The 26,024-nt window shown below is 36.0% G+C and overlaps 1 long non-coding RNA gene across 5 annotated transcripts in view; it reads right to left on the minus strand.

Annotated features, from left to right (window-relative positions):
• The window catches only part of LOC106948530 (uncharacterized), a 24,252-nt gene extending 6,340 nt beyond the window's left edge, over positions 1 to 17,912 (minus strand). Inside the window, exons 1-5 of one of the 5 annotated variants that reach the window (XR_001425193.1) lie at positions 17,763 to 17,912; positions 17,277 to 17,400; positions 16,958 to 17,199; positions 16,499 to 16,667; positions 903 to 994 (exon numbers count right to left, since the gene is read on the minus strand). This is a non-coding gene — a long non-coding RNA (uncharacterized LOC106948530). Of the gene's footprint in view, positions 1 to 902; positions 995 to 10,920; positions 12,058 to 15,981; positions 16,679 to 16,957; positions 17,203 to 17,276; positions 17,401 to 17,762 lie in introns of those variants that run through there. The other 4 variants (XR_001425194.1, XR_001425196.1, XR_001425195.1 and 1 more) reach the window with 4 other exon arrangements.
• Positions 17,913 to 26,024: the final 8,112 nt, after the last annotated feature.

Here is a 26,024-nt window from a genome sequence, read left to right on the forward strand (position 1 = left end):
CCCCCCCCGAGCTCTGTGTCCCCTGCCAATAGCTAATTGATTTGGCTCCATCCTGACTGCTCTACTTACTCAAGTGGTTAATTAACTTTACTTTTAATTCGCTTCCACGCAGCGCTCGGGTAAAGCATAGAGCTGACACCGGCTGAATGCGAGCACTCATTCGGTTTTTGTCCGACAGAGCGAACAAAGATGGCCCTTCAGGTTGTAAACTGGCCTGAAAGGCTTGAGAGGCTGCTCATATATTTATGCACACTCATTTTGTTCCTTTACTTTTTGCTCTTTTTTCCTCCCGTAATTATTCTTTTGACTTGCCCTCTTCCCTCTTCCAGCAGCTTTTAAGGTTGTTTAAATGTGCATCAACTGTTATTTAATTACCATCGACTGCATCTACATGAGGTTAACGAGGTTCTTGATTAATTGCAATTATTCTGAAATTACTTCACAGGCGCTGAGATGTCCAACTTTCAAAAGTCTCTCAACTCAGCTGGAACAAAAGCTCCTTTTTCCGCCCGCTGACAGTTTCAGGAGTCTAACAATGAGGAACTGAGCTGCAGAAAACAAGCCAGTGGAAAAGCCAACATGTCATGAATGAAGGCTTAAAAGCTTTAGTAACTGACACACACAAAAAAATCTGATGGCAAAATGGTTGTTTCATTTACAATAGAAGTACGTTTTTACATATTTATTGTTCTATTTCAATTCTTTTTTTGTTCCAGCCCAAATTCAAGTATTTCAGTCCAGAATGAGTGGATTTAAAGGTCAGGACTTCAAGTAAAAACATTTTTTTCCTTTTAAATCCTCTTCAAAGTGAGGGCAAAATGGAACATCTGATGTTTCTATTCGAGCTTTTGAAACTAAAGTGTAGTCTCTGATGACGTTACATGCTGAAAAACACACCAAACCTTTTGGGCGTCATTGTGGAACCGCTCCGTTTCTCCTCGCTCCGCTGGCCTTCTTCGTCTTCCTCTGAGCCTGTCTGACTAACCCGCTCTGGCTGAAAAAACAATTTAACAACCCCTTCAGACATGGGTGTTCATCAGCCAAAAGAACATTTTTAAAAATACTTTTCTCACTCTGTTGGTTCAGAGATAGAGAAGCCACTGTGGGAATCATGTCAGCTTTTCTTTCTGCACTTTTCATTATCACTGACTCTGTTTTGTGCACAAAACTTCTCTGAATATTACACTAATGCATAAAAACTATTTTGCAATTGCATTGTTTCCTTTAAAAAAGCAATTAAAATCAGACATGAATAAGTTTGTTCACAAAAACATCCTCCTACCACTTCCTGTCGTTGTCTTCTTCGTCTTTTCCTGCAGTAGTAACATCCTGTTGTTGATCACATGACTCGTGTTGCCCAATAAATCAATTTTGATAGGCTCAAAAAAACACCTCATTCAAATGGCAAAACTTTTAATCAAAAAACTTTTTTTCAACATTAGCATATTTCCACTAAGAAAATTTATTTTCAAAATGTCAAATTGTGCAATTATATAGTCAATAGAAGCGCAGCTCACGTCCAGTAACATTGTACTTAAAGAGTAACTAAATCCTTGATGATCAACTATTTTTTGCAGATAAACAGAACAAATTGGTTCTGATGTGCTCTCTTTATGTTTCCATGTAATTCTGTTATATTCTCCAATATTTCGCCAAAGCCTGTTTTAAGATCACATCCTTTAGACAAAAGTCACTAGATTTGTCACTTTTTTGGAAAAAAAGTTGAAAGACATGTCTGAAGACATTAAATATATATAATAAATAACTATATACCAACTTAAGTTAGCAACATTGCTCCCACTCCTCAGTGTCTCTTGGAAAAGAACATTAAACAATGTTTTATGTGCTTTGTCCAAACATAGTCCTCAGTTTTTAACCACGTTAAAAACAAAGGACCTTTATTTATCTTTTTACTATATGGATCTTTTTTGTGTCTGGAATAAAGATATGATGATGATGATTAAATTAAAGATTCTTGTCACACACAGAGAGAGACAGACGCTTAATTTATGTGACTTTTAAGAACATAAACATGAAAAAAACTAATTCCCCAAAACAGACACAATGCCGCAGGTCTGATCATATAAATGTAACTTTTCTTCTCACACTTCATAAAAATTATATTTTCACAAGAGGAAGAAATTCTTTAAAAGGATTGAATAGACACCCATAATCTGGTTTTTACCTACATCTTAATTATTTACTCAGAAATGTAAAAATTCAACGACTCAAATAAAACAAAATACAAGAGAGAAGACAGGAAACAACCTCAACAATTAATACAAACTATCTTGTCTTTACATTGTGTTAAAATGCAACAAAATAAATGTATATATTAATATCTCCCCAAACATCTACTAGGACTGTTTTAAACACAAGATTAAACAGCGGGCGCTCAGATGAGACAACATGTGGACAACACTGCCACCTTCTGGGCAACTTCATGCTTTCAGCCTGTCTGCTGGTTCTTGTTAAAAGAAAATAAATCTCATTTATCTTTTACGGATGTTTCTCACAATCACTTAGGAATTACTTATTGTGACATTTAACATCACTAATTCATCTGCATTTTTTCCACAGTATTTATAAATATATTTTTCTTTCTTGGACTTTTGGTTGGCGTCCCCTCTCTTTTTTTTTCGTTTAATTTTGGCAGGACCATTTAATGTTTTTGATTGTTGATTCAATGTTGTATGACTCTGTGTTTTTGTGTTTAATGATGTAAAGCACTTTCAAATGCCTTGCTGCTGAAATGTGCTATACAAATAAAATTAGATTTTTTTATTCAAACAACATGACATTGTTTTCCTCATTGATTTACGCGACAGATTACTTTGAATGTGCCATATACCTTGAGCATCGGCCAATTTTTTCTTGTCTTCTAACACATTATTTTTGTATTTTGGAATCCTATTGAGAATATTCCTCTTTTATTTTATTTACAATTTAAAAGGCCAATTTTGTATCCTAAACATTTTCCAAATGCAACATCCAGGGTTATTTATATGTTAAACCATTTTTGGTGAAATAATTTAATTATAAGTGTATGTGTTCACAGAGTGAAAGTAACTGCCATAATGTTATCTGTTATTTCCTAAATCATTTTTGTTGTGTGTAAAATATTTCTAAAATGTGCAATAATATTCACAAGGAACTTGCCATCTTGACCAGAAGAGGGCAGCATTGTCCCCTTCCTGTTGTGCATCTGGTGGGAATCTGTCAGCTGCAGCTGATGGTGACATTCAGTCAGAAATTAATTTTCCACACTTTGGCTGAATGTTTCTAAAGATCTTGGAGTATTTTGCATCACCGATACGTGAGGGACTGAACTCTATTTGTCTGTTACACCTTCCTCCGTCTGATGTCGGCTGAAATTATGTCGCCCTTAATTAAATCACTACTTGTAACGCTGCATTGTGTAACAACATTGCAATAGGTAACTATGTAATAAAATTGGGCTTCAAAATGTAATAAAACATCTTTACACCTGCATTATGTAATAATTAAAGCTGCCAACTTTATTGCATAAATGCATGCGATTAATCTGAAAATTTTAGATTTTTTAATTTTACATAATGCAGATTAACAGAACTACCTATTTGTTGAAAACAAGCATACAGTGGTGGTTTTTGATGTGGGCAGTCGCCCAGGCGGCATCCGAAAGGAGAGGGGCACCCGAGAAGCAGAAATATATCTTATCTGTCATTTGTTCCGTCAACAAGTTTGTTACTACTTGTATGCATGTTTAGTGAAGTTTTCCTTACTTCAGTACCAGGAGACTTATGTTACCTGGAACTGTCTAGAAAATTTCTTATCTCTAAAAGTAAAATAAAAAAACTCAGAAATTAAAAAAAAAAAAATCTCAGAAATTTTCTAGAAAAAAATGAAATTTTTGAGCTTCAAAAGTTGAAAATGTACGAGAAGAAAAGCCCTCAGAAATTGATGTTTCCCATTAAGCAAATTTATTTTCGAAATGTCAAATTTTGCAATGATAGTCAACGGAAACGCAGTACGCAAACCCGTCGCCATGGCAACCAGCTAACAGCAGCTCCGTTAGCCAACCGTAGCAGAGATTCCGTTCAAACGTATCAGGAACGTCAACACCAAATGACATGCAGACATTTCCCACACAGACAGAGCGCTACGTCCGTTACGGTTTTATTTTCAGGCTTAATGTTTATGTTGCGATTATTAATATTAATACATATTAATATTATTAAGAAGTGATCATCTGAACACAGCAGCGGCTGATTAGCTAGTGGGCACACAACAGCAGAAAAATGTTTTAGGAATATTTTTATTTCACGGTACGTTTAACTTTTACTTCAGTAATTATATTATGAAGTATTAGAAACTGATTTGGAAAAAGCTTTTTTGTCTGACTGTTTTGTTTTTAATTAATTATTGTTATTTTGGACCTTATAACACCAAAATTTACCCTAAACTTTATATTTTGGTCCGTCTGATTATGTAATTTGTAAATATTAAGTGATTGATAATTTTATTAGTCACTCAGTACTTTTTCCTTTTGAGTAAAAATATGTTGAAGTAGCGCTACGAGTACAACTTTTGACTACTCTGCCTACCTGTTTGTAACCGACAGCCATCTTGGTATGCAGTTGCTATGACAACAATAAACAAGTCACAGGCTCAGAACCAGCTCTCACCTGAATCCTATCTAACCTAACAATGTAAGTGCATTACAACTATTACTCTATCACAAAGTAATAGAGTAATACTACTACCAAGATAAATATCACAGATCTTTACTGCAGTACTTGGTGCAAACTAACAAAATTAGCTTAGCTAATGTAGCTTTTATCGACATGTATCCTACATGTAAGTTACTACATGTACTTACTCTGCCGGTCAACAGAACCTTGTTATTCAGACGATATGTTTGTAAATCTGTTTTAACATTTATTGTTCATCGATTTCAGGCCGTGACGTTCCATGCTGTACCCACTCTTCGTTTTTACCGAGTAGTGAACTATGTCATAATAGATCGGAGGCTTCTTGTCCACATCGTCTTGCATGTTTCCTTCTCCGTCTCATATGGGCTGATCCTGACAGCAGCCATTTTGTTCATGTATATTTCTCTTGCACATTGGTTACAGTGTCCATGTATTTTCGTTTTGTTGGTCTGGAAGCCATGGTTCATCTATGCTTTGCTTGCCTTCCAAGATGGCGCAGATCCTGTTCAGACTTGTGGGAACTGAAGTTTGACATGGCTGACATCATCAGCAAATTAACATGGATGTCACCAGTAACAGATGGACGGATGCTGACCCTGATTAGAGGTCCACTTTAGCTTGTTCTTGAGCTCACGATGGGAGTTTTTCTTCCTGAGGTTGAGCTTTCACACACCAGAAACACACACACACTTCAATGGACGGCCTCTTTACAGGAATGTAAACATCTGGATCCTCTTTATTCACATAGTAACTGAGCATGGATTTGTTTTAATGCAAGTATTTTCATGCAATTATGAATATGATGCAAACTCGTCTGCGCTGTGTGTGTGTGTGTGTGTGTGTGTGTGTGTGTTGTTTTTGCCCCCACTTGTTCTCTGGTAGTTTGTTATTCCTGCAAATGTCTCTGGTCTTCTCCTCGTGGATCCTGGTTTTAATTAGCTGCTTTTATAAGAGCCTCTTTAACCTTTTTGTTTGTTTCTTTTTAATCCCCTATTTTGAATGAAACCTCTGCGTGTCACACCATCTTGTAAATAACTGGATCTTCACTTGAGATTACGAATTTCATTTCAAAATGACACGCTGTGCAGACAGAAGTTGTAAACAAACACCGATATTACACAAAATTCAAAACTGCAAGTCATTAACAGCCGGAAACATTGAGTTTTCACAGCTTTATTTACACTCAGAGCCCATAAATGGCCCCTTTTCATTTTACTGCCCTGAGTATATAAACAGCTGAAAATGTGAAGTACTGCATCAACCGCATGCATAGGCGCCGAATCCTTAATCGCTTGACTTGGACATTTTTTAAGTCGAATAAATCTGGTGAACTTCATAGCATGGAAGATCAGGGATTTCTGATGCATCACTCTTACATTTCACAGCTCTTGCCCTTCGGAAAATGGCGTGACAAAAATCGCGCTCCTCCTCATGCAACGTTCATTTCATCATCATTTTAGACGGAGGAATTTGTCATTTTATAGTTTTGATTCCAGTAAAAGTCTTATTGTTCTGGTACTTAAAGTGATAAAACAAATTGCTTTGTGACATGAAAATAATCCTGAGACTTAACAGCATAATAACACATTTTCCTGGATGATAAATTGTGCCAAAAGTTATTGCGATAAACGACAGTATTGTTGTTTTGAGACTATTTTCATGTCAGTGAATGGTAAAGGCATAACAATGCAGGTACACATTCTCAAAGATCAATAAACTTTAATTTTTTAATAAACATTTGACACCGGAACTAGATTCTGTTTTTATTGCTGAAAATAGACAAAATATTTTTTCGGTTTTCCTGAATCGAGCCAAAAACAATAAACAAACTGGATGCCTTTCATTTAACAAGGACAATAAACAACAATCATTGAGGTTTTGGCTACATGATTCCATTCCCACAAAACTGGTTCAGTTAAACGTTTAATTAGTTTATTGCTGACAAGATTTTTTAAAAAAATCACATTTTGGAGATTTTATAATAAAAACTTGAACATATCAAAAGCTGAAAATGTTCAACTTCTGATATTCAGAAATTTCCAAGATTTCTCTAGAAAATGTCTGAGATTAATTGCAAAATTCATGATTTTGCATTTTTTTAGATTTTCAAACACTTTTTTTTCAGAATTTTTTTCTCATTGATCTAAAAGAAATTCTTGCACATTTTGCAGTTTTGGTGCTCAGAAATGCCATTGCTTTTTCTTGAAAATTTCTGAGATTGATCTAAAAATTTCTAACTTTTCTCAGGCACATTTTTTATGTTTTATTTTCTGAGTTTTGATGGAAAGTCAGTCATCCTATTTTTATGTATAATTACAATAGCACATCATCATAGGAACCAGATTGGGTAGGGAAAAAATAACACATCAAGCTGCGAGACTTTCTAAACTTCTATGCGCATTCGTGTTACTTTTACTCATTCAGAGATTTTGTGTAAATGTTCTTTACAAAGTGGATTCATCTCCAGGTTTCAGCTCCAGGGCAGTAGCGCAACGCTGCATGTCAGGTTCATGTAAAATACTGATTCAGATTTTGCACATGCAGCAGACTTTTATCAAACTTTATGCTGAAAAGATGAGATTTGAGTTATGCATGGCGGGATTGTGCCCCAGCGCAGCTTTACTTCCAACACCGCCCCTGACCCTGTCTAAGAGGAACTTCTTTGTGCCGTAATTGAATTCATGCAACACATGGTTACCATCTGATAGGATCTTTTCAAAGCAGCATGCACCGTAAATTATATTCTGGAAGAGAAGGGTAGGAGCATTTATGTCTCGACACTGTAGTGAAAAACAGGGAGTTTTGGATTACAGGAACCCGCTGCACCGCTAGAAACGCATCAAACCCAAGTATTTAGTGCAAACTGCTCCACAAACATGCTTTAATTAGTTATTTTACAGAATAAAGTTAAGTATTACAAGCAGAGCATCCAGTTCTTTAGATACAATTCAAATATGTTGCTTTTAATCCAGCCCATTTCAGTAAAAGCACACGTTTGTGTATAATTTCTAAAGTAAAGTGTGATTGCAACCATTTAGCTTTATTGCCACAGTTAAGGCTTTTGTTTTCATGCAAATACTCAAACAAACTAAGTAACTACAGATGAGATTTATTGGCTGTTGTGAGGATGATGGAGTAGCTGTCTGAACAGCCTTTTGGAGGAGGACAGAAACAGCAGAAATATTGTAGATATTACTTGAATTTGGAGACAAATGTTTCTGTAACCCCATAAAAAAGATCAGATTTTTTGAAGGACTCTGTTTTTGTACTGTTCTGCACACACTGCAACAGCAAGTATTATTTTTAACTGTATTTATTTAATGTAGCATAAGCACATGCTGTTTGTTTTTGTCACCTGTCATGGCGACCGACGCGCTGCACTGCGTGACCTGGCTGCATAAACACTGACGCAGGCTTTTCGTGCAGCGGGAGAGAGGAGGATGACGGCTCCCTGGTTTCGTCTTGCTGCTTCTTGGTTAATGTTTATAGTTGAGTGTTGCTCACCGTTGGTGCTAACTGTTGCTTGTTATATTTAATGATGCAGAAGAAGATTTTTGTTTGTGCCAAAACAGCTCAATTCCACTTTTCCCTCTACTATGTGTTACATTTTACTTCAGTTTTGTTTCTGTTTTACAAATAACACTAGAATGTTGTCGATGCATACAACACTTGGTATTTTACTCATATTTTGAGATTTTGTATTTTATGAAAACATAAACATAACCATTTTTTAAATAACATAGCCAGCTGTAGTTCTGTTTGGGATGAATATTAATTTTACCTAATGAGATGATTACATAAGGGATAAAATGGTTTGTTGTTTGAAAATTGAACAGTTTTGAACATGGGATCTTAATTTTGAAATGATAAATGGATCCTAAAGTTTGGCTTCCTACTCAGAGCCATAGCACCGCTAACTAAAGCACGAATCAAACATTAGTTGTGTAAAACCACTATACCAACATGGTATTTAGCAGAAGCTAATGCTAAAGCGCTAAAGCATTTAATACAACCATGTTGATAGCCATCATGTACCAATGACATGTTATAATAACTCTTTAAAGGACCAATTCAATTGCTAATCAGTACCTACCGGAACATTGCGTTTAAATGTGGCCCTTCATGCAAAATTCACATTTTTCATGTTTCTGTACTTCCATTTGGGTTTCTGCTGCTTTTAAAAACCACCAGCTGTTTTTTGGCAATAAGTTAAGGTTTTTCGGTGTCTGGAAAATTAGCCGTTTCAAAAACCCACAGAATATATCACAAATAAGCAGCCACTTTCACCTAGTAACCCCAGCAAAGCTCCACTGATGTTACCTAGCAACCCCAGTGAAGTTCCGCCCGTTACCTAGCAACCCCAGTGGAATTACGCTCGTTACCTAGCAACCCCAGTGAAGTTACGCCCGTTACCTAGTAACCCAAGCTGAGCTCCAGCAAATTTGCTCAGCTGTTTTTACAGTTGCATCTGCTATACAATGGCTGCTGGAAAAGACATCAGATTTAAACTGTTCACTGGAGAACTATGCCCTGGTACAGCGTTGCATTCTGGGCACAGAATAAATGTCATTTGAAACTTCTACAATAACTAATAAAAACTAAACTGAAACTAAACTGCTTCAGTTTGTTTGGGTCTCGGTCTCTAGGCAGGTAAACCTCAAGTGACTTCAAGATGACTGAATTATCCTGCATTTTAAACATTTCCCAGGTGCTTTTATAATCTAACCTTGATGAGATCAACTGCAGGTGAGTAAATAAGTAAAACAACAGACAGCAGTAGTTTTGGAGAGACCAAAACTACTCCAACCACCCAGAGACTTTCCCATTAACCACCAGCATCTTCATGCCTAAAAGGAAAATGGTTTAGCATACTTGTTCTGGTTAGATTTCCATGTCTGTTTCCAGTGCTGGAACATCAAATGCTTCAGTTTTTCAAAGTTGATATATTTACAAGGCTTCTTTTCCCATATTTGTAGCAAATTGAAAATTAGATTAAGTTGCCATGGCGACATGGTTTGGTGCCATGCATGAGCAGGGTTTTTCTAATTATTTCTGACTGATTTTTTAACCACAGCTGGAGAGTGTTTTGGGTTCATGCGAGAGGATTGTCTTTTCACTTTTGTTCTTTCTTGCTGTTTATTCTCTACTTGCAGAAAACAAATGTCTTGGGTTCTGGCATCAAAGCCACGAGGCCGGAGTAAAACTAATTCTTCCTCCGTCTAAAGAATCTGTTGAAAACGAAGACAAACTTTATTTTGTCAATTGGGCCCAAGATACCTTTATCAAAGTACAAATATCTTAAAATGTTTACAAAATGACATCTACCATGAAATGGTTCCTGAGGTTCAGTGAACACAGCGCTGATTACTGACCAACCATGTTTAAAATGAGGACAGGTGGAGTTATTTCTAACGTTGCCAGGTAATGTATTCCAGCTCCTTCGACCCTTAATTTCTGTTTTTTCTGACTAATAAGAAATTATCTCTAGTACTGATGTTTGAAAAGTTACACCACCAAAAATTATCATCAATAATTTGGGATATTTAGTCTTTCATAAGACGGGAGAAAATGGAGGATCATATTTTCACCATGTTAGTTATTCCCTTATAAATGTAACAATTTCAAATTAAACATTAAACAAGCTAAATATTTTTGTTTCAAATCAAACATTTAGTTAGCTAGCTAAATACTTAGCTGTAAACTAAATATCTAGTTAACTAAATATTCAGTTTGTAAACTAAATAGCTACCTCATGACTAAACATTTACTTACGATTTAGAACTAAATATTTAGCTAAAAATCAAACACTGAGTTAGCAAGCCAAGTATTTAGCTTCCTGCTAAATATTTAGATAGCAAGCTCAATATTTCGCTTCAAACTAAACATTTAGTTAAGTTGAATATTTAGCTCAAAATTATTTACTTAGCAAACTTAATATTTAACTTGTAAACTAAATATGTAGCTCACAACTACATATTTAGATCTAAACTAAATATTCAGTTAGTAAGCTAAATACTTAGCTCCAGACCAAAGTGTCAGACAGCAAGCTACATATTTATCTTGCTAGCTCCATTTAGGCACACAGAGACGAGCATGGAGTATTATTGTAAACAATTAAAAGAAAAAAGTGTGTGTCCACACGACGGGACATGTTACCACGGAAACGCTGGAGTGGGTTTATTGGGCCAATTAATGGCTTCAATTTAGACCCATTTTTGACAAGTTACTTAGCTTCCTGTTTATTTTTTGTTTTAAAGACATCTAAATTTGCACTAAATACAAACACATTCAGACCTTGAACAGCTCTAGAAATCTACTTAGATGGAGATATTACTCCTTAGTTTAAACAATGAAAGCACACCGTGAGATACCATTTCTGCACAGGAGTTAAATAAGGCTCTATACTTGGACCAGTGTTATTCATTTTCCATTTCATAACCTGAGAACAAATTTATTCTGATGTCAACATGAAATTTCATGCTGATGACGCTGTATCGTACATGCATCCCATTAGCAGGCAACCTGCTGCTGTTACAGTGTCTGCAGTTATGATGCTGTACGGACACATTACTGTGTAAATCTCAGCGAATGCATGCAGACAGCAGGGGGCCGGCTAAAGACTTCTGCTCACTTCACGCTCTAATCTTTTCCCACATAACATCTTACAACCTGGTTAAAAACCACAACACTCACATTAAAACTAGAGAACCTTCGGATCAGTAGCTTTCGTTGCTGTTGCAGAATTGTTAAGAACTACATTTCAAACTTGCCAGGCCCTTAAGATCTACAAGGCTTGTTTTTAAGGTTTAATTTCACATCCCCTCCCACCACTAAAGAGTTTAACAGAAAGATTTTAACTCTGGACCTTCTTGGTATGAGGCAGTTATCCTTGAGCAGTTTATATTTCTAATAAAATGACCCCACTTTGACAGCTTTATGAAATAGAAAAGGAAGAGTTTGTTTCAGTTTTACATCACAATTTAAGTCAAGATAATCCCGACCAGTACACTTTGCTATCCTGAAATCCTGCTGCAGCCTGTGAACAATTTGACAGAAGAATCAAATCTGCACGCTCCAGAGCTCCCGCTGCTGAAATGATCACATCAAGTTCAGTTTGTTCCGATCCAGGAACAGCAGGCAGCATCTTTGTTCCTCCCCAGCTCTGCTCGTGTGACCTATGTGTGGCGGATCTTGCGTGATGCTCCGTTGTTTCCCACTGATATGATGGAGCGAAGCCTGCTCTGTTGACAGCAGAGGACCCAATGGACTCTCTGATCCCCCAGCCTCACAGTCTGCATCAATGCTTTTATTTTTCTCACTGTTTCACAGTTTAACTTCATTTTACAGCGGCACATTGTCGCCACTGTAGGAAGAAAAATAAAAACGGAAGAGTAAATATCTGGCATAAAAACTAAGAAAAAATTGGAGATTAATCTCAGAAATTTGCTAGAAAATCTTTTTGGTATTTGTGAGCTTGAAAAGTTGAAACTTACTAGAAAAAAATCTGAAATTATGACACTAAGTTAATAAATTGTCAAGAAAAAAACTAATTTTCAGATTAATCTCAGACATTTTCTAGGAAAAATACATGACATTTTCTGAGTGAAGTGTCAAAAATTTGCTAGAAGAAAACTCAAAAATTTTGAGAGTTCTGAAAAATTGTAGAAAAAAACAAGTAATTTCTGAATTTCAAAAAAATTTCTAACAAATTTGAAAATGTCCTTTTGTCTTGCTAATTTTTGACTTTTTGAGCTCAGAAATGTCTGTTCTACAAAATGTCTGAGATTAATCTTAAAATTAAGTTTTTTTGTGGTAATTTCCTTTTCTTCTGTCTACATTGGTCCTAATTTACTGCCATATAATTTAGGCTAAAGCCAGTCTCTATATTTTATAGTATGGGCAAAAGTCACATTTTAATTGAATGTGGATGCTTTGGTTTATGTCTGCATATAAACCAAGTTTTTAACTGTTTTCAAACTAATAATGAAAACCGGGTTTGATCACTTGAAGAGCCGTTACTCTGGAGCCGACGCATCTCCTGCTTTTATTACCTGCAGATCAAACTACTGTAAAACTCTTCTTACTGCTGTTTCTAACAAAAAGATACTATTTTTCTAAAATTCACCCCAACAAACACCAGAAAGTGATTGATTTTATTTAAATGCATAATAATGAATGTTAGCAAATTGCTCATTTCTATATGTTGCCCATAAATCAAGCAACAGAAAATATAACAAACACTCACACAATTTCGTACATAGAAATAAGGCAGCAATAACAAATGCAAACTATTTATAGTCAACTTTTTTGGGCTCTAGTGGCCTTTTATTTGAAAGTGCTCAGCCAGGAAAGTCGGGTATTGAGAGAAGAAATACATGAAGCAAAGGTCACCAGGCCGGGAATCGAACCAGCGACGACCGAGGACTGAGGTCTGGGTTGAGCTTAACCCCTGCACTGCCACAGCACACCCATCAACAGCCATTTTAAGAGGGTTGCAACAAATTAATGTTTTTTATATTTACATAACTACGTCACAAAAATCTGTATTTTTGTCTATTATAAATTAATTTTTACAATATTTATAGTTATTACAAGCAATTAGTTATAATTAATAATTATAAACTAATATTTATAATTATCAAATATTATAATTTATAATTATTCATAACCTAATAATTATTGGTTATTTGGTAACTGAAATAATATTAAATAAACAGTTATTATTGACATAAATTGTCTCCTTTGTTGTTAAAAATGGTGGAAATGGTCCTTTATATGCAGTATATGACATTTGATTAATGTTGATTAATCTGTCACTGGTATAAGTTGTTGATCGATTTCTTTAGTTTCTGGGAAGAAACAGAAAACAGGCTGAAAGGCTTAACTTTAACGTTTTTAAGCGCACCAGGCAAAGAGATTAATGGAGGCACAGTTTCAGTTTTACATCTCTGGACCAAACCTTTAAAGATTTATTGTAATGGAGTTTAAGCCAGGACTGCAGTTTAAGTCTGCATCAATCTGCCTCACTGGACTATAACTCTTTAGAGATAATAATGAACCAGGCATCTTTAGCCTTTGTCCCTTTACTTTAGTCTTTTATGTTTGCACATTCAGGCAGAAAACAAACTGCTGACTCTTTTCCAGAAAGTATCGGTTGCAAATGTCCATGCTATAAAACAGTAAAATTGACCGCACTCCAGAGTTTTCTTGCTTTGGGGTTCAATCCCGTTCCTAGATTGATTGATAAATGTAGAAAAATAACATGTTTATGTTTTAATTACTCTAAAAAACAGCCAGGAAGCCAGAGGAGATTCAGATCCTTAGATATTTGCCATCACTGAAACGGATTGGGCGGCTCCCATTTAGAATGAAAGCATTCAAACCACAATAATTCCATACTTTTAATGACTTCATTTTAATGTTTTCCTGTCTGGTGTGCATTTGGATTTTAGCTCATTTAACTCTGATAGAGTAAATAGAATCCAGCGCACCGCTTTCCTTTGAAGACGGTTGCTGAAACAGTTCTGTTGAGGTCTCAGGAGTTCGTTAATGGCCAAACAGCACAGCAGGGAGGACATGGAGAAAGTTGTAAACAGGTTTAAAATCAGGCTAGGATGTAAAGCAACACAATAGACCCCCTGTATTCACGGGATTTAGGGACAACAGCTGCAGATGAATCACTAAAAACGCCTAAAACTGCAGATTTTATGAGTTCAAACAGCAATTAAACTCACAGCGGGATTGTCAGAAAACAACACCATCTTCCTCACCAGCGTCAGCGAAATCTGCTGCTTCGCAGACATCACCCAGTATAAGTGACAGTGGCATTGCGTGGAGGCGTTCCAGCTTTTTTATATTTAAGATGCTCTATGAAAAAAGTAAACCTCAAATAGTCTGGAGTTAAGTTCCACAAACATGTTATTGAAATTCAAAAATACTCCATTTATCCTAAATGAGCGATTAAAACAATAAATTGCATGACAAATTAAAATTGAGTCAATTATTTCTATTTGCATAATTTATTGCTCTTCTCTTTCTACCAAAACTGGTCTTCAGCCTGGTGCCTTGGTCCAGCTCTTATTTTGAAAGACAATATTGTTTTCAGATACTCTGTAATTTATTTTATTATAAATAATAAAATAATGAATGTTTTATTCATTTGTTTGTAAAATGTCTTCCGGTTCCAGTGTTAAATGTCTATTAGAATTTGAAATTTATTGATCTTTGAAAATGTATTCTTGTCACAATAACAAATTTATTTGGGCGATAAATTGTCCCAGAATTTATTGTGATAAAAAAAATGTTCTGAAACCACTTTCAAGTAATATATTCACAATTGAATAATAAAGCAAATAAAAAAAAAATCCTAACCTAACCATACTTAGCTATAATCAACAACCCTCTGCATGTTATTGTTTACATCCAGAAACCCTGGAGGGCAAAATATGTTTCTGTTTCATGTCAGTCACAGCCGCAATAAAACAACTCAGTTAACAAAATGAAACCTGGTGATGCGGGTATTATTAATGCAGTGCAGCGCGCCACAGCGAAGGAAAAAATAAAGCAGGAAAACCGCTGAAGAATAAGTCAAAACCGCTGGTATCCTTTTTTCTAGCTCTCTGTGTCGCTACGTTACACGCAGACTCATTGCCATAGCAACTGCCAACAGCTGCATTAATGTATCAGGGTTCAACACCAAAAACACACAAACATTTCCCACAAAAAGAACAGAACGTCCAGTCTGTCACAGTTTTATGTTTTCAGGTTTGAGGTTTATTTTTAGATGATTAAGTGATCGCTGCAGTAGATTAGCTAACGCTATTAGCTAAGCTAACACAGCGGTGGTTATTTGGAGCGGTGGCTCTGCTGATGATCTCTCAGAGCTGGCGTGTGGGTAGCCTATTTTTATTTTTTTTTTTGTAACTGAAACGAAACACCAAATTCCACATCACACCTGCATGTTACGGTTCTCATATCAAACTAGCATAACTGACCTACTTCCCTTTCCCTCGCTATTTCTTAATTAATTTTTTTTCCTGACCTTTTTATCTATTTGTCACAGTCCCTGCCAGCATGCCTAGGTGGGCCCCATGTGGGGAAAAGGAGGGCAGGCCATATGGGTCCCATATGGGTTTGTCCGCGGGTTCCACGATGGGTTTGCCCATGTAGGGCCCATGTAGCGCCCATGTGGGGCCATCGTGGAACCCGTGAACAAACCCATATGGGACCCATATGGCCTGCCCTCCTTTTCCCCACAGGGGGCCCACCTAGGCATGCTGGCTGGGAGTGTTGACAATTAGTAGCAGAGCACTGCGTCCCTTTTCTTTTACACAACAGGCGTACGTTTAAGATTTAGCGCGTTATGTAGACGACTTAACAGCTAAAACCAATGCTAGTCATCGTCCGGTCAGCAGCTTTTTGCCCTCCAGCGGGTAGCTGGGGCTGGGGTCTTGTGCAAATGACATGAAACTGTAATAGATCCATAGATAATTTTACAAAACAAAAAGAAAGAGAAAGGCATAAAAATAAATTCTTTCTTCTCTGTGTGTTCAAACATCTGCAACTCAGTTCCAGTAACATGAAGAAACATTCCTACTCCTTGAAGACGGGTTTTGGGCGGGGGGATTGTGATAGAGGTTTATCTTTCAAAGGAGACCAGAATTAAACTTTTTTTACTCCACATGGTTCATGAAGACCTGCCAATTTACTCTGGCTATGTTTGCACATTTTAGTGTAATTTCACCCATAATTGCAAGGAATCCTTTAAAGTCTTCTAAAGGAAGTTCAGTTTGAGTCTTACTCACCTAGGTTTACCTCCTGAGTGAGTGGCTAGGTACATATGGTGGCTTTTATCACTGCTGCATGCCTCTTGTATCCACAGAAAATGACCTTAGTGTTTAGACCTCTTTTAAAGCACTTGATATGAAGAGTGAGAGAATTGGAACCAGATCGGCTGTACAGCACTCCAACGTGCTTTTCAGACTCTGACGACACAACAAGAACAAAAAGACAGAACGTTTGATTAGAATTACTTCATATCCACTCTGACAGCATCTGCAGTATCTATAAAAACTACTTTGAAACCTGAAAATAGCTACTTTTTTCAGCCTCCATGCATAAACTGAGGATATTTTCAGATTTGATTATGATTTTTTTGTTTTCTTTTTTTCTGGGAAAATGGACAAAAGTTGAGGTGTCAAACATACGATGTACAAATAACGTCTGAGTTGCCATGGCGTGCCACTAAACAGACTACAACTCACACGCACGCCCCGAGCATCTGTTGCACATTTGCCCCGTGGTCATGGCCGCGTGGAGCCCCACAGCTTCTGCTCTCTGCTGCGTTTCCGATCACTCCATCCTTCTCCAGCCTTTCTGCCTCTTCTGCTTCAGACCTCAGCGCTAATCGGTTCTGAACAATGATGAAGATGATAAGCCGTGCCTTTGTCCTCTGCTGGTCTCTTCTTACAGATTTATCCAAGGTTAGAATATCAGAGGAGCCTATCTACTGAACATAAAGAATGTTTTTGAAGATACTTATTGAAGCAATTTAATCAGCAGTATGTTGTGTATAAATATTACCTTGTGCTCCTTTAACTGGAGGCTTTTTCCATGCTTTGTACTCGTAATGCCGCTGCAGAGGGTATTTCAAAGTTTGTTGAGTTCCCAGCTGAAGAGCAGGTGAATCAATAACTCTGAACAGAAGCTGTAGTTTAAACAAAGATCATGACACCACAATTGTTACAAACAACATAAATTGGTTATTGTTCTTGTTGTCGTTATTTATTGCCTGGTGCCAGTTAAAATGTAAACAAAGTGAAAACAAAATTGCAATAACATTTAAAGTAAACCATATGAGTGAATCATCCCCAATTATGCTTGATTTAACTAAAAACTATATGTCACATAGTTTACAGTACGACAAACAGCAGCATTAACCCTTACTGTGAAATAAGGAACAGCTACCATTGTGCTAATTAGCTGCTAATGTACAAAATAAGACAGCATTTCCGTTAGCTAAATGCTAATTTGCCAAAAACCCGCATGTAAAACAAAAACGTAACTCACCATAGCTTCAACTCAAAACACTACGTTACGCAATACTCAATAACGCAAGAAAGAATAAGTTTTAAGGTTAATTTAGCTCACTTGCTGCAGCAGACGGCGGAACAAACGCCGTCAAGTCACTTCCGGTCCGCCATTAAACGTGAAATGAACTGCAGAGCCCCCTAGTGGAGTAAATTCAACAATGAAATAATTTTTATTCCCTTTTAGTCTGTAAAATTTAACTTAATATTTCTGTCAGGGCAAGAAATTTCTAAGATAAAAATATCTATTTGCTATTTTAGTTGTCAAGGCAAATCAGGTTTACTTTACTGGTTAATCACATTTCAGCAACAAGGTAGTTCAAAGAGATTTACATAATAAAAACATAACACACTAAGCAAACAAACAAAAAAGAAACATAGTAGTTCACACTTTTACCACTTTAAAGGAAGTCTGTGTTTTAACAATAAATAAACTTAAAATAAATTTGACTTTTGTAATTTAATGTGGGCCTTGGGGCACAGGAATAGCTGCCAAAGATTCCTCAAACATGTCTGGAAGAAGCAAAGAGCCACTACAGGCATGTTTTTGATGAGAGAGTAATATTTTAACATATAAAACTCAAAAAAGTTGATTTTACATCATATCAACTTTAAGAAGCCTGACCTACCAATTCCGATTTCGGTTGATACCAATTTTTTCCTCTGAAATTTTGTAAATATAGCGACAGATAAGCCTGTTGCAATTAGCAATAAATCATTTAATAGTATGATAAATTAAAATGACCTCAATTTCTATTTGTATGATTTATTGTTTTTCTCTTTTCTCTCTCTTTTGTTAGTCTCAACAAAATTATTTCTGTTTTATGTATTTGTGTGTGTGTGTGTGTGGGAGGGGGAGGGGGGTTAAAATGTCTTTCAGTTCCAGTGTTAAATGAACATTAGTTTATTGATCTTTGAGAATCTGTTTTTGCATTATTATTATATTACCATTTTATTATTTAAAAACGATCTGAAAACAACAATATTATCTTTTATTAAGGGACAGTTTATGGTCCATGAAATGTGTTGCTAAGTTGGCAACAGTGGAGCGCAGAAGTAAACAAGATTGTTTTTCCATGTATTGACCCATCACTGATTATCCAAAATTAAGGAAATTGGAGCTGATTTATCGTTACACCCCAAATGAAACTGGAATACCCGAGAAAAACCCAAACATGCAAACAGAAACAGCCTTCAATCCCACCTGGGATTTGAATCCAGGGCCTCACTGCAGTGAATCAATAGCTGCACTTATAATATCATTACACTGCCATTCATTATCTTTAATGAAATAACATCAAAGAGCACCCAAGGCAAAACTCAAAGGTGGACACCTTTCCAACCTGCACACCATCTCTTGATCTGATCAAAGATATTCACAGTACCACAGCTCTGGAAACAAACTCTGCCTGACCTGTTGTGTGAATTCCTCCGCTGTGGCTGGTTTCATTTATTTCTCCAATGTGGGGGGAAATGGTAATGATCATAGCAAGGTCTGTTTCCTCTTCTTAGCATATATGTCAGTAAGAGGCTCAACACATAAAGCAAGAAAAGACCTCTGAGTTTTCAACATATTTTTACTTTATTTTACAGATGGAGATACATACAGGTTAACCTTTACCACCAACATCTGCACTTCATGACGTTACATCATGTTTTAACACCTTTGCAACCCTCTAAAGGGTCAAACCAATGTAAGACTTAATTCACAGCATCTAAAGTATTTCAAAACATTTCCAAAAAAAGTCTTCATCTGCTCATTATTTTTATTTTTAGGAAAAAACCTCAAAAAGAATACTTTCCAATATTATATACTATTCAACCAGCCCCTTAAGTTTTAATTATGATGTCAAGGCTTACAACCAGAATCTATTAACATCCCTTTTGAACTAACATTTTAAAAGGGAAATTATTGAGGTCATTTTAATTTATCATATGATTAACTGATTTATCGATTATTACAACAGGCTTGTTTGTCACTATAATTAGCAACATTTCAGAGAACAATATCAGCAACCACCAAAATCTGAATTAGTAGGTCAGACTTTTGAAAGAGAGATATGATGTAAAATTAGCCTTTTTGAGTTTTATATGTTTATTCCCTCATCAAAAACACACTTGGAGTGTCTCTTTGATTCTTTCAAACATGTTTGAAGAATCCTTCAGGCAGCCATTCCTGTGCTTAAAGCAATGCCCAATTTCAAGGCATCAAATTATAAAGTCAAATTTCTTTTAAGCTTATTTTAGATATACAGCCTTTAACATTCACTTGACTGTGGTATAAAATGACACAATAAATCTAATGATAAATAATAACTCCCCCTAGAAATTTGTTAGAATCATGTTATTTTGTACATTAGCTGCTAATTAGCACAATGCTAGCTGTTGTTAATTGCAGAGTAGGAGTTAATGTTGTTTATTGTCCTGTAAACTATGTGATTTGCAGTTTGTTAGGTTTTAGAAAATATTGGAGGAAAGTCTATGTTTTCTAGATTCTGGCTGCTTCTTGTCTCAGGTTTTGTTTGTGTGGCTCATGGACAGAATTTCAAGTTGCAGTCATAAACTCCAAAAACAAAAAATCTTAAGTATTTTTGGTCCTTTTTCTAGTGAAAAAGGTTTTTAGTGAAAAAAGAAGTTGCGGAGGTCTTTTTCTGAGGTTTTTCTGTTATTTACCTCAGTAGTTCTTGGTTCTTTCTGCAGTGAGTCAAACCAGTCAAACCTGTTGAAAAACCTGTTCCCCTCCTCACCTGTGGGGGAGCTGCACCAAGAACCACTGAAGGAAACAATTAATTCCTTCACCAATTACAAGCAAAAATGAAATGGCATCAGAGTTTAGTGGTTGAAGGATTTCTCTTCTGTCTTTGGTGAAGTACTATGAACCACTTCTGCTGCTAACGCTAAGCTAACATGTTTGTTTTTGTTGTATTTAGCCAGAATGCCTTGCGCTATCGTCCATTTCCTGCTTTAGGAGCAGTCTCCAGTGCGCTTGGCATTCACATTCAAACTGCACCAGAGTTCACTGAGAACTGAGATAGAGGTTTATAGGCGAGAACTGAGATAGAGGTTCATAGGCGGACCAGAGTTCGCATAGCATTCACACTTCCCCAAACGAACCAAACTTTCTACACACATGGGCTGGAGTTCAATTAAAGCAAACTAAACAGGACTGGTGTGAACGCAACATAAAACTTGAGACTTATTATCTACAGTAAAAAAAGAACATTGCTCCTTGAAGAATGACGGGAACAGAAACGCTAAAGTCTTTGTTTATTGGGATATCTTCATTCTGGTTCCATGAGATGTGAATCATAACAAGATCTCAGATGTAGGCAGCAGAAAAGAGCCATCTGTGGGTTAAAGAAAGTCTTTCAAGTTCTCATGATCTCAAATTTACTGAACACCTGACATGTCTGGGGAATGTAGGACATTTGTTCACCCTAATATTTGGGACTAAAGTGAGTAAATAACTCTACAATAGAGAAAATGCTTTACACTCAAATCCCGCCAGTCAAGTCAGCCGCTAACTGTGTATCTGTGGAGCTAAGCATGTGCTAACAATGTGTTTAGTGGCAGTCTGTCAACAGATGGTTAGGTCTTTGTCTGTAGTCCAAATAAGGATTTGTCAGTCAATAAAGACGTAGCAGTGCTTGGCGTTTTAATAAACTGCTTCAGTTACTGGCTCTTTGTGTTCTGAAGAAAATGATAAACTGCTGCAGAATTATGACAAATCAACTTTATCCGTTTGAACATTAAAAATCTTGTCTGTTGTGACAATAGGTTGAAAATATTTGTATATCCTGTTTTTATTTATTTTACATAACATCCCAACATCATTGGAACAGTGGTTGTAAATAATGCATCTGTATTTAACTTTTTAAAAACAGGAAATCTGTCTATTAAAGGATCTCTGTTAAACAAACCATAATATCATTTTTATAAAATGTTTTCCTTTATTTTCAAGCATGTGTGCAGAACCTTTTATGTCTCTCACCTAATTGCTTTTTGGACTCTAATACCCTGAGTTCTGCATACTTTAGTGACTTGTTTATGTAGTTTTTGAAATCTCTCCTCAATAAAAACACATTTTTCCCATTATGAAATGAGAGTTTAGTCTTTTTTTAATGTTCGGCCGTGCCTACCAACAGCAAACACATGGTTGTGAAACCTGTTGACGGTGCATTTGTTTTGAATCAATCATTTTTATGACAGGGAAGAAATTATGGATTTGTACTACCAGTCTCTGACATTTTACACTTTTAAGAGGTGATACAATGCAACCTCTGAGTCTTATGAAAGAGTTAAAAATCTCACTTCTCTTTTACCTCGCACGGTACAGTGTGATAGTTTGATAAAAATTGAAGACAGAGTCTGCCAAACTGTTTGAGGTTTGGCTCAGAGCAGCCTGATACATAGTTTAGCAAACAAAGATGCTATAATAGCCGTAGACTGGTTGGCCTTAACTGAACACACAGGCTGGTCACTGTTAGTAAATATCTAATATATCATAAACATATAACATAAAAACATTTTTAATAAAGGTGATGATGATGAATATATGAATCAGGTAGAGAAATGTTGGTAAATCTGACAGAAAGAAAAGTGTTAGCAGCCAGGAAGGTTAAAAAAAAAACTGATTTTAAAAAAGCTTTATTTCTTCTAACCAGGTGAAGTTTGTTTGATTGCTATTTTAGCTTAAGCTGTTGGTATAAGCCCAAAAACAAAGATGAGTGATGTTTTTGAAACTTTTTGATGCATAACAGGAAGTACAGTAGTTAGCTCAATTAGCTCTTTGATAGCATATGCTGCGTTGCCTGAAAATAATACATTCAAAAAAACATTAAAGAAGTACCAACTGCTTTTAAATTCATCATTGTGTATCATTTTTGGTACCCAGAAGTAAAAAGAATCAAAGTGAAAAAAATTGCAGATTGTAAAACTGTAAGAATACTTTGCCGTGCTAACCGTTAGCTGCTAAGAGCTAGCTGCTAACCGCTAGCTGCTAAGCGCTAGCTGCTAAGCGTTAGCAGCTAACGACGCTAAAGCTGAGCTGATACTGAACAGGTTTTTACTAAAACAGTAGTTGGGTTTTTTTCTCAGCTACTTTTAAACTGCTTTTAAATGGTTGATTTTGTACCACTTTAGATATACATTTCTGAGTTGTTTTTCAAGCCAATTCTCAATTCCAAATTTTTCCTAAAAAATTTCCAAGATTAATCTCTATATTTCAAAGTTTTATTCTAGAAAATGTTCTACATTTCAAGCCGAGAAATTTCCACAATCTTTCTAGAAATTAATATCAAAATTTCAGGCATTTTTCTAGCAGATTTTTTACCTTTCTAAGCTCAGAAATTTCAAAGATTAACCTCTAAAATTCGGAATTTTTACTAGCAAATTTACACCTTTTTGAACTCAGAAATTTCCATGTTGCTCTAGAAATTTTCTGAGTACATTATCAAAATTTCAGACATTTTTCTAGCAAATTTTCAACTTTCCAAACTCAGAAATTCCCAATTTCCCATAATTTTCAAGATTAATCTCTAAATTTATAGCCTTAATTTGTTGTTGTCAGTGGGGAGGTGGATGTCTGGGTTTCCTGTTGAACTGTGACCCTAACCACCTAATCTCGGATTAGATAAAGATAAAAGATGGATGGATAATTTCAGATTTTAATCTCTTACAACTGTAGCCACCAGTCTGTTGTCTCTAACATCATGTTGTTTCTCCTTCACTGTTAACTTCAGCATCGTTTGGAGACGTTATTGGGAGACGAAGAGGAAAATATCTTGTCTGAACTGTTATAAACAGGGACAATGTGATCCAGGCTAGGAACAATCTCTTCTGTTGTGTGTTTGCTCGCTGTTTTTTAATCATTCTCTTTAATTGCAGTTTCCTGAAGTTAACCTTGGTTTATTAGTCCTGTCACTGCGTTCTTTACTAACCTGCTCTTTGTTGGACAAATCTCGTAAATTGTTATGTTGCCGTATTGTTTTGTCACATTTAAATTAGTGACTCTTCTCCTCAGAGCCTGCGCTGAGGAAGCTGTTAGTGCCTTGCTTTTGGAATAATGCTGTTCTAATTCACTAATGTGGATTAACAGCTACAACAGCACATTTGCTCTTTTTTTGGCCTCCAATTTCACCACAAACCACAGTTTACTATTAAATTCTTAATAAAGGTTGAGGTCAAAAACATAGAAGATTACAACCAGATTTACACCGAAGCAATTCGTGCAAAGGTAAATGGGTGCAGAGGTAAACAAATTAAAAGTTTTTATCTCATGAGTCATGTCTGAACAACAGTAAACATATTTATATATTTTACTGTCTGTCTTCATTGACATTTAACTCAAGCAACACATGAATTCTTTAGAGATTACGTTTCCTGGGAAAATTTGGTAAACCTGTTTTCTTTGATTCACTGAAATATTTTTCCAATTACTTCATTATTTTTTACCTTCTAAAAACATTAAAACCTATAAAAGATTAAATGTAGTGTAATAAAAGTGCTTCCTTGACAGCAAACTAAGGAATCAAACATGGTGAAAACGTGAAATCAAACACAACAGCAGTGAGTCAAGCTCAAAACCACAACTATTATCGTGTGATGCAGATGTTTTTCTCACTCTTCAGACTCGAGTTTAAACATCATATTTTATTAAGTTATTATATAACTAGCAACAAATTCATTTTAGAGAACCAACAACAAACTATTGCAAATTAAATGAACATAAATCAAACTTTTGCAAAGCTGAATATATCTCCAGTTTAAGCCTAAATTATGGCAGTTAAAAAATATCAGGACACAAAAAGTCCTGCTTTTAGTTACACAAAAGTGTTTCACTGTAAAGATGGTTTGTAGTTTGTTTTGTTGCAACCTGAAGTGTGAAATAAACTTCAGTGGAGTTTGAAAACAAACTGTGTGTATAGGTTTATGTCTGGTTGAACCATGTGTGTGCCCATTTGATTTTTTTTTCTTTTTGGGGGGGATTTTATTGTAATCCATAGGGGGACCCAGAAGAACATATTAGCTAGTCATCTTTTAGCTAACATTACCTGCATCCAGCAGCTTTACTCAACAGTCGGTTAGTTTGGGGGAAAAACTTTGAAACTTTCTTTGCATTTTGCAGGTTTGCTGCCGTAATTCTAACACGCCTGCAGCTCTGCACAGCAGCAGCAGGTCTCCTTCACTGCCACACAGGTGTTTGACAATAAAGACATTTGATATGTTGACCAAAGATATATCAGTGATCAACAAATACTGAGGATAATCTCAAAGTATTCCCAGATATCAGATATTTTCCTCTTGCTGGCTCCATTTCAGAGAATCAGTCAAGTTTATTTGTGTAGCACATTTCAGCAACAATGGAGTTCAAAGTGTTTTCTATCATAAAAACACAAAAAACATAGTGATAAAAACACATTACATTTTGATGAGTCATCATCAAAATAATCAATACTCTGTAGGTCAAGGTTCCTTTTATTTCAGCCGCTGCTGAAAACAAATATTCTCCTCTGATGCCCAACCAAATGTCCTACAACACATGAGCAGCACGGCTCATTGTGCTTTTATTTTGAAAAACAACACACAAAATGAAGCAGTCACGTATCCCATGTAATGTGAGGGACCGTTTGTTGTCAGTCTGGTTTTCTGCAAGACGACACAACCATCACAGTTGGGCTTCATCTGACCGCCCCCTTTTTATTCTGTTCACGCCTCGAAGCCTGGATTCAGACGGGCCACCAAGTTGGCAACAAACTCTAAATAAACTCTAAGTAATTTTAGTTTAGTTTCTAGTACAAATATCTTATTATCCTTGAAATAAGACAAAACTAACTTACAAGTAACTTTTTAACAGGATATATGAGCTTTTTTAAGTAAATACGGATTAAAAAGTACTGACTTAAAACGAATACTTTTTCATCAATATTAAGGAACTATTGACTTAAAACAAGCTCCTCAAAAAATTCACACACAAATGCAGCGCAACTCACAAGCCAGAAGCAGCTTGTAAATCAATATATATTTGTCTTTGCACCAAAAATACAAATGTGAATCTCATTCTGTGCATTTTTGGATCTTGTTCTGTGCATTTGTGAATCTTGTGCATTTGTGAATTATGAGACTGTTTTTGCTCCATAGTTTTAAACTCTGTTCATAACTTCCTGCTGGACAGGAAGCCACCAGTCACACAGATCTCTGCCAGGCTGCTGGGCTGCCCCCATTGTCTGATCCACGGTTCTCC

This window comes from Poecilia latipinna, unplaced genomic scaffold (genome assembly GCF_001443285.1).
Source record: "Poecilia latipinna isolate Pla-1442-1.1 unplaced genomic scaffold, P_latipinna-1.0 Scaffold293, whole genome shotgun sequence".
Lineage (NCBI taxonomy): Eukaryota > Metazoa > Chordata > Actinopteri > Cyprinodontiformes > Poeciliidae > Poecilia > Poecilia latipinna.